General features: G+C 43.5%; 1 protein-coding gene across 1 annotated transcript in view; it reads right to left on the bottom strand.

Annotated features, from left to right (window-relative positions):
- MCM3AP (minichromosome maintenance complex component 3 associated protein) overlaps positions 1 to 12,486 on the bottom strand; it is an 82,386-nt gene that overhangs the window by 59,526 nt on the left and 10,374 nt on the right. The gene's annotated exons all lie outside the window — the stretch shown is intronic.

Genomic DNA, 12,486 nt, shown 5'->3' with positions numbered 1-12,486 from the left:
CCTGTTTATGGATGTTGTCGCTGAAGAAAATACAGTAGGTCCTATTCTTTTTGTTCTCTTCTTAGCTTTTACATTGTATCTTTTGAATGTTTTATAGATATTTAGTTAGGTAATGAAACGGACGTTGACTTACCTGAACGTCCCTTCTATGTGCGCTGCTGGAGAATCCAAAAGCATGGGTTATTCTTAATCTGTTAGCCAGAGACTGAGTGAATATGCCCTTAAATTTGTTGACTCTGCCTCCACTGCCTGGCTGAGGCTCAGTTTTGTTCACGAAGGAGGAGACAAGAAGAATGTCAAGTAGAGCCATCTGGGACCGAAGAGCAGAAGCCGGCCAGGGTAGGTTGGATACTCCAGCAGGGCGCATAGAAGGGACGTTCAGGTAAGTCAACGTCCGTTCTCCAACGCACTGCTTGGAGAATCCAAAAGTGTGGGATATACCCAAGCAAGTACTACGATGGGGGGGAGGCTGAATGCTCCCAGGTGGCCGTCGTAGGAAGGACCGTTTGTAACACAAGCCGTCCAAAGGACGCCTCAGCCGAGGCAAAGAAGTCAACCGTATAATGTTGGATGAACGGTGTAAGTGAAGTCCAGGTGGCTGCCCTGCAAATGTCAGTCACAGAAGCCTTATTCTTGATCCCGTACGCCTTGCATATACATGCTTTAATCCAGAGGCCGATCGTAGAGGAGGATACCTTTCGGCCCATTGATACAGGAAGGAAAGATACGAAGAGCGCCTCAGATCTTCAGAAGGGTGCAGTCCGGTTAATGTACCTGCGGAGGGCCCTCCTGACATCCAAGGTATGCCACTGGACTTCTAGTCGATGCCATGGGCCCAGCCAGAAATCAGGAAGCACCAGTTCTTGGGCGCGATGTTATAGTGAGTCGACCTTGGGCAAAAAGGAGGGATCCATCGGCAGGACTATTCTGTTCGAATGGAAGATACAGAGGTCACTCCAAACGGAAAGGGCCACAATCTCGGAAACTCTTCGTGCAGAAGTGATTGCCACCAAGAAGGCAACTTTCAGAGTCAGAAACCAGAGGCTGATGGACCCCAAAGGTTCGAAGAGAGGTAACATGAGCGTTTGGAGAACCAAAGAAAGGTCCCAGGTTGGGTAACAGTGGACAACGGGGGGACGAAGGTTGGCAGCCCCTCTAAGAAAACTACGAATCCTCGGGTGCTGGGTGAGAGGATGATCAATGGTACCCGGTAGTACAGTGTGTAGGGCCGCTACTTGCCTGTGAAGCATGTTCGGGGCAAGACCATTGTCAAAATCGTCCTGGAGGAACTCAAGGATGTCAGACACGGAAGCAGCGATCGGATCGGTGTGCTTCCGGGAACACCACAAGCAAAATGATCGCATGTGGCGATATAGATCTGGTTCGTAGAGTCGCACCTGGAAGCTTGAATGGTGGAGATCACCTGCCCTGAAAGGCTGTCCTTCCTCAGGAGGATCCTCTCAAATGCCAGACGGTCAACTGGAGCCACTGAGGCTCTGGATGCAGAATGACCCCCTGGCTGAGAGAGATCCTGTCCTGGGGAATCCTCCAGGGATGGGCGACAGACAGACTCTAGAGGTCCGCATACCACGGACGCCGCAGCCAATGGGGGGCGACCAGAAGAACTTCCGTGTCCTCCGCCAGGATCTTGCGCACCACCCTCGGGATGTGTGGGAGTGGCGGGAATGCATAGAGCAGGCCCGGCGGCCAAGACACCAGAGTGCGTCGGCCCTCTCCGACTCCGGACATGGGAACTGGGAGAAGAACTGGGGAAGCTGAGCGGTGTTGGGATGTGCAAAGAGGTCCATAATCGGAAGTCCAAACCGGTGCGACAGTTCTCTGAAAAGTGTGGGATGTAGCCGCCACTCTGCCTGATCTATCCAAGTCTGGCTCAGCCAATCCGCCTGAATGTTGGTCGACCCGGAGATGTGTTGTGCCGTGATCAAGAAAGTGTGTCTCTCAGCCCAGGACAGCATCTTCGCGGCCTCATCCATGAGTGGCTTGGAACGAGTGCCGCCCTTGCGATTCACATGTGCTTTCATGGTTATATTGTCTGTTAAAATGAGCACATGTTGGCCTGCAACGGCAGAGTGGAAGTGTCGGAGGGCCAGATGAACTGCCCTCAGCTCCAACCAGTTGATGTCATTTTGGAGTTCTGCCGGACACCAGCGCCCCTGAGCCATGCTGGAGTGAAGATGAGCACCCCAACCCATCAGACTCGCATCTGTTGTAACGGTGACTCGTTGCAGCTCTTGGAACATGCAACCCTTTGCCGTGGCCATGGAAGTCCACCAGGTGAGAGACAGACGAACAGATTGTGGGAGCAGCACTTTGGATCTGGAGTTGCTGAGAAGTGACTTTTGGTATGGGAGGAGGAACCATTGTAACCGACGGGCATGGAGATGAGCCCACGGAACTACTGCAATGGACGAGATCATCTTCCCAAGCAACTGAGACAACAGGAGCAGGGGAACTGATCTGGATGAAAGGACCTGAGATATTAAGGTCATAGTGCTCAGTCGACGATCCTGAGACAGGAAAACTTGTCCCCTGACAGAGTCTATCACCGCACCTAGATGGAGGATGTGAGTGGTGGGCTGTAGATGGCTTTTGTCCAAGTTCAGAGAGAAGACGTGAAATTGCAAGGTTTGGCACACCATCGCCAGGTCTCATAGAGCTTGTGTGTGGGATGACGACAGAATGAGAATGTCGTCCAAGTAGCAAAGGACTCTGATGGGAATTAGATGGAGAGTGGCTGCCACTGCCGCAAGAAGTTTCGTGAAGGTCCTGGGGGCCGATGACAGGCCGAATGGCATGGCCTGGTTTTGAAAATGCAGATTGGCATATGTAAAATGCAGGAACCTTCGATGTGATGTCCATATTGGAACATGAAGGTAGACCTTCTTGAGGTCTATTGAAGTCATCAAGTTTGCTTTCCGGATGCAACCCAAGATCTACTTGAATGATTGCATCTTGAATTGGTGGTACACCACCAGCTTGTTCAGTTCTTTTAGATCCAATATTCCCCTCCAGCCCCCGGAACCTTTTGGAATGAGGAAAAAGATGGAGTAAAAACCTGTTCCATTATGTTCTATGGGAACCGGCTCTATGGTGCAGATGTCCAGGAGGTGCTGGATTTCCGTGTCCATTAAGCGTGTTTTGTCCGAGTCTGTTGAAACCGGGCACTGGATGTAGCAGTGGGAGGGCTGGAGAATTCCAAGGTGAGGCCCAGCCGCAGTGATTGTAGGACCCATGCGTCTGTTGTAGACTGCTCCCATTGGCGAAGGAAGTGATGGGAGTCGGCCGCCAATGGGGTAGGTGGATTGGCAGTCACTTGCGTCGTCCGATCCTCTAAACGGACGTTTGGTCAGGGGCTAATGTCTACCCCGATCTCTAAAGGAGGTCCAGTCAGATGGATAGTCGAACCCTAGGGAATAAGGCCTGTAGGATTGGGACCCACTGGGTCCCAGCTCAGTCCAAAAGGGCTGCCTCGGCGCGTATGGAGTATACCTGCGGTCAGCTCATTTGTAGGAAGATGGCATAATTTTCTGTTTATCCTTGTCCTCCACCAATATAAGGTCCAAAGCGTCTCCAAAGAGTTTGGAACCCTTGTATGGTGCCGATGCAAGGCGCCACTTGGATTTCACGTCCGCCCTCCAGTGGCGTAACCAAAGGAGGCGACGAGATGTGATGGTGGAGGCCAAGGCGCGGGAAGCGAATTTCGCAGCATTCAGAGAAGCGTCAGCCGAGTATTCGGTGACTGCTACTAGTTTGTTGATATCTTGGTGCAGTCTTGTGTCTTCCTGGGGGAGACATTCTTGCAGTTGGCGTAGCCAAATCAATGACGCTCGATTGAAGAATGACGCTGAAGTAGCAGCCTGAATGGCCCAGGCGACTGCTTGGCGAGTCTTGAGGAAAGCTAGTTCAGCTTTACAGCTTAGGTTGGCCAAGGGCGCATCAACCAATGGCAACTGAAACAAATCCTGAAGACTTGGGGCAGAGCAGTATAACTTTTTGTCATGACCATTAGGAGCTGCTATAGAACCGGGCTGGCTCCATGGCCATTGAATCACTTCTGCGAAAAGTTGAGGGCAGGGAATAAAATCCTGCTCCGTCTTGGGAACTGTAAATAACATGTCATGGGGATTAGACGCCTACTAACGATCAGGTTGAATTTCGGAGGCAGCCAAACAAGTCGAGACTTTAGCCTTATGTAATAAGGACTTAATGAGGGAGGTATGAAAAAGGCTTGTAAATGACGGTCTGTCCGGCTCCAGACCCTCGTCATCAGAAAATTCCATGGCCCCATGATCGTCATCATCTAGCAAGGAATCCTCACTATGAATTGAACCCTGTTGAGAAAATCCATCATGTTCGAGCCCACCGGACAGCTGGGAGGGTGGTGGCTGGGGGGCCATTGACACAGAGGGGAACTGGATGCCTTGATGATGTCCAGTTGACAGGATTTTAGAAATCGTTTCAGATACTAAGGCCTGAATGCTACAGAACAGAACCGGGTTCAATCCCTCCCAGCGCGGAGCCCTGCAGCCATGGGGGTGAACGTTGCAGTTGGAAAAGATAGCGGCAGAGGATGGTTAGGAGCTACCATTGTAGGCTCTGTAGATGAGGCAGCCTGAGAAGAATGTTGTCCACCAGTATCTGGAGACTGGAGGGGAGCAACAGAAGAAGATGTGCCCTGAACAGCAGTTGGCATAGGGCCAGGGTTGAGGCCAGTATCTGGAACAGCTGTGGAGACAGTCGCGGTCCCCTGATGGGCCGAAGCATTGGACTTCTTGCGAGCCAAGGCAAACTGCCTTTCCAAGACTCAATGTCTCCTGTTAGTATCCTTGGCCTCCACCGAGGACTGGGCGGATCCCCGGGCAGAGGTGGGCTTGTCAATGCTAGGAGCATGTTTGGTGCCCTTTTTGGTTCCTTTGCGTGCCATCTTGGCATGCGCTGGAACTCTTGGGGGAGTGTAGGTGTGCTCAAGATCTGAGGAAAGCTCGGAATCAGCCATTGAGGAATGTTGTAATAGTTATTTATCTTTTTTTTTTTTAATGGAGATCAGGAGAATTAGGCAACTCACAGCCAACTTTGACTACTTGGAGCAATCCAGCGAAATTAAGACTCTGGCATTATCTGCAAAGCGTCCCTAGAGCGCTCAGAGATGGCAAACACTAATGACAATCAGCGGAGAAACTGTTATTATAGTCCTCAGATAATGACGGGCGCAGGAGAAATTCCATTCCCCCTGCTCTGCTTCGCTAATTGTCCCCAGATAGATGGCACAAAAGCTATGCTGCTCCTCTGTGCTCCAGCGACTCAAACTGCAATGAGAATGGCACAAGGGAAATTATTCCTCAGCACCTCCGCGGCTATCCATTGGAAAAACAAAATGGCGTGAGGGCGGGAAAAGGCCCTACAGCGTCTCCGCGGTCCTGTCAGTGAGCCGAAAAGGTGCGTGAACACTGAAGAGCATTCCAAGCGCAGTGAAGCCGATGCAAATACTTAAGAGTTTGCAGCGGCAGACCCGGGCAGGGACTCCGAAGCCACCTCGTAAGTCCGTGGAGTTGAAAGGGGTGGTGGCAGTTTTGCCAGCAAGCCGGGGAACCAGCGCACACACCGGCGGCAAGTTTAAGACAAGTAGAGATGTCCAACAGGACAGAGCTCCGCAGCACAGCTAATGAAGGAATGGGCAGTGGGAGCCAGCCTGGAGCCCCAGGGACAACCCATCGACCGCCAGCAGCAGAGGAGGGCCGATCGCAAAGTCCAAACTCCTCAATCACAATACGATGCAGCTCCAATAAACTGTGAAATGAAAGAGATTGAAGAATCCAAAGTCATGGGTGAAAGTTCTTTTAAATTGTTTTTGAAGAGAAAATCCAAAAGTCTCTGTAGCCTGACTGAGTGAATAAAACTGAGTCTCAGCCAGGCAGTGGAGGCAGAGTCAACAAATTTAAAGGCATATTCACTCAGTCTCTGGCTAACGGACTAAGAATAACCCATGCTTTTGGATTCTCCAAGTAGCGCGCTGGAGAATGTCTGCAAGCAATTAACCAAGCTCAGAGAGGTACATATATTCTCTTCTATTGGAAATATATAATGTACATTCTTGCTCATAGTTCATGCTTCTTTCTTTCATTGCTTCTGTTTGCCTTTTATCCCATTTTGCCAGTTAATTATTAGTTAGCTGGTATTTAATACATGAATAAGCAAACATCAACTATAACATCAACGACCGGTAAGATCCCACAAAGTTGGTCTCCTCCGGGTCCCGTCAGCTAAACAATGCCAACTGGCGGGCCCGCGGGGGAGGGCTTCTCTGTGGCTGCCCCAGCTCTCTGGAACCAGTTACCTCCTATGGTCCGGACCATTCCCACCCTATTGGTCTTCCAAAAAGCGGTGAAGACCTGGCTTTTCCGGCAGGCCTGGGGCCGTTGATCTTGCTCTTGCGATCCGGCGAGATCCAGCCATGAATAGTGTGAATGAGTTTTAATGTTTTTAATGTTTTTAATTTTTTTTTTTTTATTGAAAAGTTTTACAAAAAGTTTACATATTTCCCCCCCTCCCTACCTCAACCTCCCTCCTCCCCCCTCCCCTTCCCAAAACAAATTACAGGGTATAAACTTCAACAATCATAATCAATCCTAGTCTAAACAATTATGACATTCCACATCTCTTGTTCCTTCAATTCCCTAATTACCCACCTAGCTTTATTACTTAAAGACACACTAAATATCTATATAATCATTCATAACCTATTTGCAATTTCTTATTCCGGAATTTATTTTGAATATAATCTATCCATCTTCTCCAGTCTCTTAAATATCTTTCATTTGAATGATCCTTCAAGTACGCTGAGATTTTTGCCATTTCCGCTAGATTTATAACTTTCATTGTCCACTCTTGGATTGTAGGTAAATCTTGCTTTTCCAATATTGTGCCACCAACAGTCTTGCTGCAGTTATTAAATTCAAAATCAATTTGGTCTCTATAACTGTACAATCCGTAACTATACCCAAAAGAAACAGCTGTGGTGTAAATTTCAACCTCTTTTTAAGAATATTTTGTAAAATCCACCAGATTTTAATCCAAAACGCTTTAACCTTTTTACATGTCCACCAAATGTGAAAATAAGTAGCATCCTCACAATTACATCTCCAACATTTTGGTTGTACATTCGGATACATACGAGATAACTTTTTTGGATCTAGATGCCATCTATAAAACATTTTATAAAAGTTCTCCCTTAAATTTTGCGCTTTTAGTAAATTTCACATTTGTTACCCATATTTTCTCCCACGTTTCCATCATTATTGGCTGTTCAAAATTCTGCGCCCATTTTATCATACAGTCCTTAACTAGCTCTGTTTCCGATTCCATCTCTATCAATATATTATACAATCTTTTTATATGCATTGGGCTTTGGTCTCTAATTTGTTTAATTAAATTTTCATCACTTTGTATAACACCAGTTTTCTGGTCTTTTCTCCATCTGCCTTGTAATTGTACATATTGAAACCATGTTTGAATTATTTTCTCCTCTTTCAACACATTCACAGATTTTAATTTTAATATACCTCCCTCCGTAATGAGAATATCTTTATACGTAATTACATCCTGTCTACTTTCTATACTCGTATTCTCTATTGCGTGCCTGGGTGCTGTCCATATAGGTATTTTTTCATTTAACTTATATTGATATTTCTTCCAGACATGCAATAAAGCATTTCTCAGTATATGACTCTTAAATGCTCTATCCACCCTTTTTTCATACACTAAATAAGCATGCCAACCATAGACCAGATCATACCCTTCAATATTCAATATCCTTCCATTTGTTAAATTAATCCAATCACTAATTGCTGATAGAACAGCTGCTTCATAGTACAATTTTAAATTTGGCATTTTCAATCTTCCTCTTTCTCGTATGTCCTGCATTATTTTCAATTTTATCCTTGGTTTCTTACCTTGCCATACGAACTTATTAATACCTTTCTGCCACTCTTCCAGGTTGGCATCCTTTTTTAATATTGGTATCATTTGAAAGAGGAACAAAAACCTAGGCAACACATTCATTTTTATAACTGCTATTCTACCCAACAAGGACAATTGTAGTTTTTTCCATTTATCCATTTCAGCTTGTATTTTATGCCATATCAATTCATAATTATACTTATACAATTTACCATTAGAAGATGCAATATAAACTCCTAAATACTTGACTTTTTTAACTATTTCACATCCCGTTACCCTTTGTAACTCCTCTTTTTGATTAGCTGTCATATTTTTAACTATCATCTTTGTTTTTCCAATGTTTATCTTAAACCCAGATACTTGACCATACTGTTTTATTATATCAATCAAAACCTTTGCTGATTCCACTGGATGAGTTAAGGTCATAACCAAATCATCTGCAAATGCCCGTATCTTATATTCATAATCTCTAACTTTGATTCCCTTTATCCCAACTACATTACGTATTTTATTTAACAGCAACTCCAAAGTTAATATAAATAATAATGGCGATAAGGGACATCCCTGCCTCGTGCCTTTTTCAATTTTAAAAGTTTCTGTCAAACTGCCATTAATAATTATCTGAGCTGTCTGTTCCTGATATATTGCTTTTATGGACTGCATAAAGCAATTCCCAAATTGCATCCTATTAACCACTCTCAATAAAAATTGCCAATCTAATCGATCAAAAGCTTTTTCCGCATCCAGAAATATAAGCACCGCAGGGATTTGGTTATTCCTTTCCAAATGTTCCAATATGTCAACAATTTGTCTTACATTATTTTTCATTTGTCTACCTTGTATAAAACCAGTTTGGTCAGCATGAATCGTCTTTTGCATTACTAGCATTAACCTATTTGCCAATATCTTAGCAAATATTTTATAATCTGTATTCAATAAGGATATAGGTCTATAATTTTTGGGTTGTGTCAAATCTTGATCTTCTTTTGGAATTAACGAAATAAAAGCTGTTTTCCATGAAGGTGGTACCCCTTCACCCAGCTGAATTCTATTGAATAATTCTTTAAGAGGTAAAACCATCTCCAGTTGTAAATATTTATAATACACAGCTATTAATCCATCCGTACCAGGAGCCTTACCAGTTTTTAACTGTTTAATTGCTGAGAGGATCTCCTCCTCTGTTATTAATTGGTTTAACCGTTCTCTTTGTTCCTTTGTAACTATTGGAATATTCTGTCTATCCAGATATGTCTCTACCTCTGCACCTTGTATTTTGTCTGCAGTATACAGTCTTGCATAAAATTCTAAAAATGCCTTTTTAATCATATTTTGGTGATACAGCTCTTTACCTTTATACTCTATTTTCTCTATGGTACGAGATTTTTGTTTTTTCCTCAGCATGTATGCCAACCATCTACCTGGTTTATTTGCATTACAAAAAGTATTATGTTTAGCATATTGTAGATTGGTTGCCACTTGGTCTGAAAGCATCATATTAAATTGCCCACGTAATAAACTGATCTCTTCTTTGATTTTCTTATCCCCTGGGTTATCAATTAACACCCTTTCTTTTTTCTTAATCTCTTCTTCTAATTCCCTCCTTTTCTCCACTTGTTTACGCCTATAAGCATTATTCATATTTATCAAAACTCCTCTCATATATGCTTTGCTAGCATCCCATACCATATCCATAGATGTTCCTTTGTTCATATTAAAAACAAAAAATTCCTTCATTAGTTTTTTACATTCTATTACATTTTTGTCGTATCTGAAAAGGTTTTCATTTAACCGCCAAGATCTCCTAGCTCTTTCCCCACACTCCAGTTCCATCCAAACTGGGCTATGATCAGTTAAAATTCTGGGACAAATCTTTTTCTTCTTTACCCTGGAAAAAAAATCATTTGTAATTAATATAAAATCAATTCTTGAAAAGGATTGATGTCTATCTGAAAAAAATGTAAAATCTTGTTCTCTATAATTCCTTTCACGCCAAATGTCTCTTAATTCCATATCCTCCATCATATCAAAAAAAGTCTTAGGCAGTCTAGATCGCAATTTGGTAGATTGTACTATTCTTTTCTTATCAATACTAGGGTCTAACACTCCATTCCAATCTCCCATCAATATACATGAATTATAATCCCAATGTAATAATTTTGTATGTATCAACTTATAAAATTTCTCTTGCTGTTGGTTGGGAGCATATATCCCCAATAAAAGTGTTTTCTTTCCTTCTATCATTATCTCAATTGCCAGAAATCTTCCTTGTTGATCTGCCTCAACTAATTTAGCCATCAAATCTCTTTTCAAGTAAATCACTATTCCATTCTTTTTTTCCGGGGCTGATGCAACAAAATGTGTTCCCAATTTTGTATTTATTAAATATTTTTGATCAGTTGTCCTTATATGTGTTTCCTGCAGGCATATTATTTCATTTTTAAATTGTCTCAAGTGGTGAAATATTATCTTCCTTTTTTGTGGTGAGTTTAAACCATTAACATTCCAGGTTAAGAACCTAGAAGCCATCCTCAGACTCTCGAAGCTTGGCGAGAACCGCTTGATAATCCTCTTGGAATTTTCTTTTGGGTCTCGCCCCTCCCACAGCTTCTGCACCAATATTCACTTCTTGTGATAAAGCCTGCTCTTGTAACTTTTTTAACTCCTCAACTTTACGTTTAGTAGCTGCTCTGGTTTGTCTTTGATCTTTGCCTTCTTGTTTTTCAACTATATCCCATGCTTGGACAGCACTTGAAAGTTGCAGTACCTCCTCCTGCATACTCATAGCTCCGCCTTCCAATTGCTTCTGCAGATCCTCTTTTCTTCCCTCTGTCACCTCTCTTACTTTTTTGCCTCCTGGCACTGGTGGTTGGCCAGCCTTTAGTATATTACTATAAAAATCTCTTGCTTTGTATATTGTATTAAGGCGATATCGCTCTCCTGCATAATCCACTGATAATCCGACTGGGACTTCCCATCTGTATTGTACCTGTCGGTTCCTCAGCTCATCTGCCAGAAAAGCATACTCTTTCTTGGATTTCAGCATTTTGGGTGGTATTTCTTTAAATACTGCAACTTCTTGTCCTGCCACTTGCAACTTATTTTTATAGGCAGCTTGTAAAATCTCATTTCTAATCCTTCTAGTGACAAAATAAATCACAACATCTCTTGGTAGTTTCCTTTGTCTAGCTACCCATGAATTAACACGATAGATCCGATCCATTTGCCATTCGAGTTCACCTCTGGGCACTCCTATAAATTGTGCCAGAGCATCTTCAAAGATCTCTTTCAAATTTTCCTTCGGATTTTCTTTCAAGCCTCTTATTCTCACGGCAAATTCCATCATCTTATATTGTGTCAACAACATTTCAGCTTCTGCTTTGTCAATCTTAGTTTGTGATTCCTCAACTTTACCATCTAAAATCTCATTAGCTTGAGCAACCTCATCAATTCTATCTTCTACATGACTAACATGTTTTGCCAGTCCCTGGAGTGCAAAGACTATATCTTCCCTTATGTGTTGATTTCTTGTCTTGATTATGTCCTTCATTTCTTCCATTTGATCTGAGACTCCTTTAAATGCAAATGCAATGTCCTCTTTAAAACCTTCTTTAATTTCTTTCATGGCTTCCTGAAACATCTCAAGTGTTAACATTTGTGCTTGTGGTTGTAATTGTGGTTGTAATTGAGCTTGTGTATCTGCCGGAGGCAATAAGGTTTGCAACCTGCTAGTTTGAGCTGGGGAACTTCCCGCACTCACTGCTTTAGGCAACACCAATTTTGTCTGCTTTGAAGCCATTTTAAAATTACACAGTCTCAGAAACAGTTCTTATAGCCAGCGAGAAAAAATCAGAAAGTCTTTAAAATCTTTAAATTTTAATTCCCAAAGTCCAGGATATAAGATTAAATCCAAAAAATTTTAAGCGGAGTTGTTAACTGATAGGCATTAATGAGTTAACAAGCCTGTAACAACTTTCTTCTTAAGTTTCACTTTCGTCTCTTTGTCTTAACGAGCCAGCGCCATCTTCCCCTCCCTTTCCACTCCAGCTCCGCTCTTATAGGCTCGGAAAGAAATGATGTTCAAAGGAATTAAAGTGTAAGTACTTGCAATTATGTAGTCTCCTGTTTTTGTTCTGCCTGCTTCAATTTTCTCTTTGTATCAATTAGAAGCAGGGGCGGATGTGGCGTTTTGCTCTGCCTTCTGGCAGAGGCGTCCCGGCTTTGGAGCTTTTCCCAGGTTCTTGGGGAGCTCACACCTTTCGAGCCCTAGAATTAATTCTAGGGCTCTTATGGAGCTCTACCCTGCGCCTGGCTGCTCACTTCCCCCTCTTCTCCCGGGGGGGGAAGGTTCTTCGCCGCTAGACAACTGATTTTTTGTTGTTCTAGTGGCTAACAAAGTCGCGGGGCTAGCGCTCACCCAGGGAGCGTCCTCAACGTCCTACGGAGCCGCCGGAAATCCCCGTTTTTAATTCTTAAATGTTTTTATAATGATTTTAAATGCATTGTGAACCA

Source organism: Pituophis catenifer, unplaced genomic scaffold (genome assembly GCF_029215685.1).
Source record: "Pituophis catenifer annectens isolate HBS135680 unplaced genomic scaffold, rPitCat1.0.hap2 SCAF_1, whole genome shotgun sequence".
Lineage (NCBI taxonomy): Eukaryota > Metazoa > Chordata > Lepidosauria > Squamata > Colubridae > Pituophis > Pituophis catenifer.
This window is presented reverse-complemented; position numbering and strand designations above follow the sequence as displayed.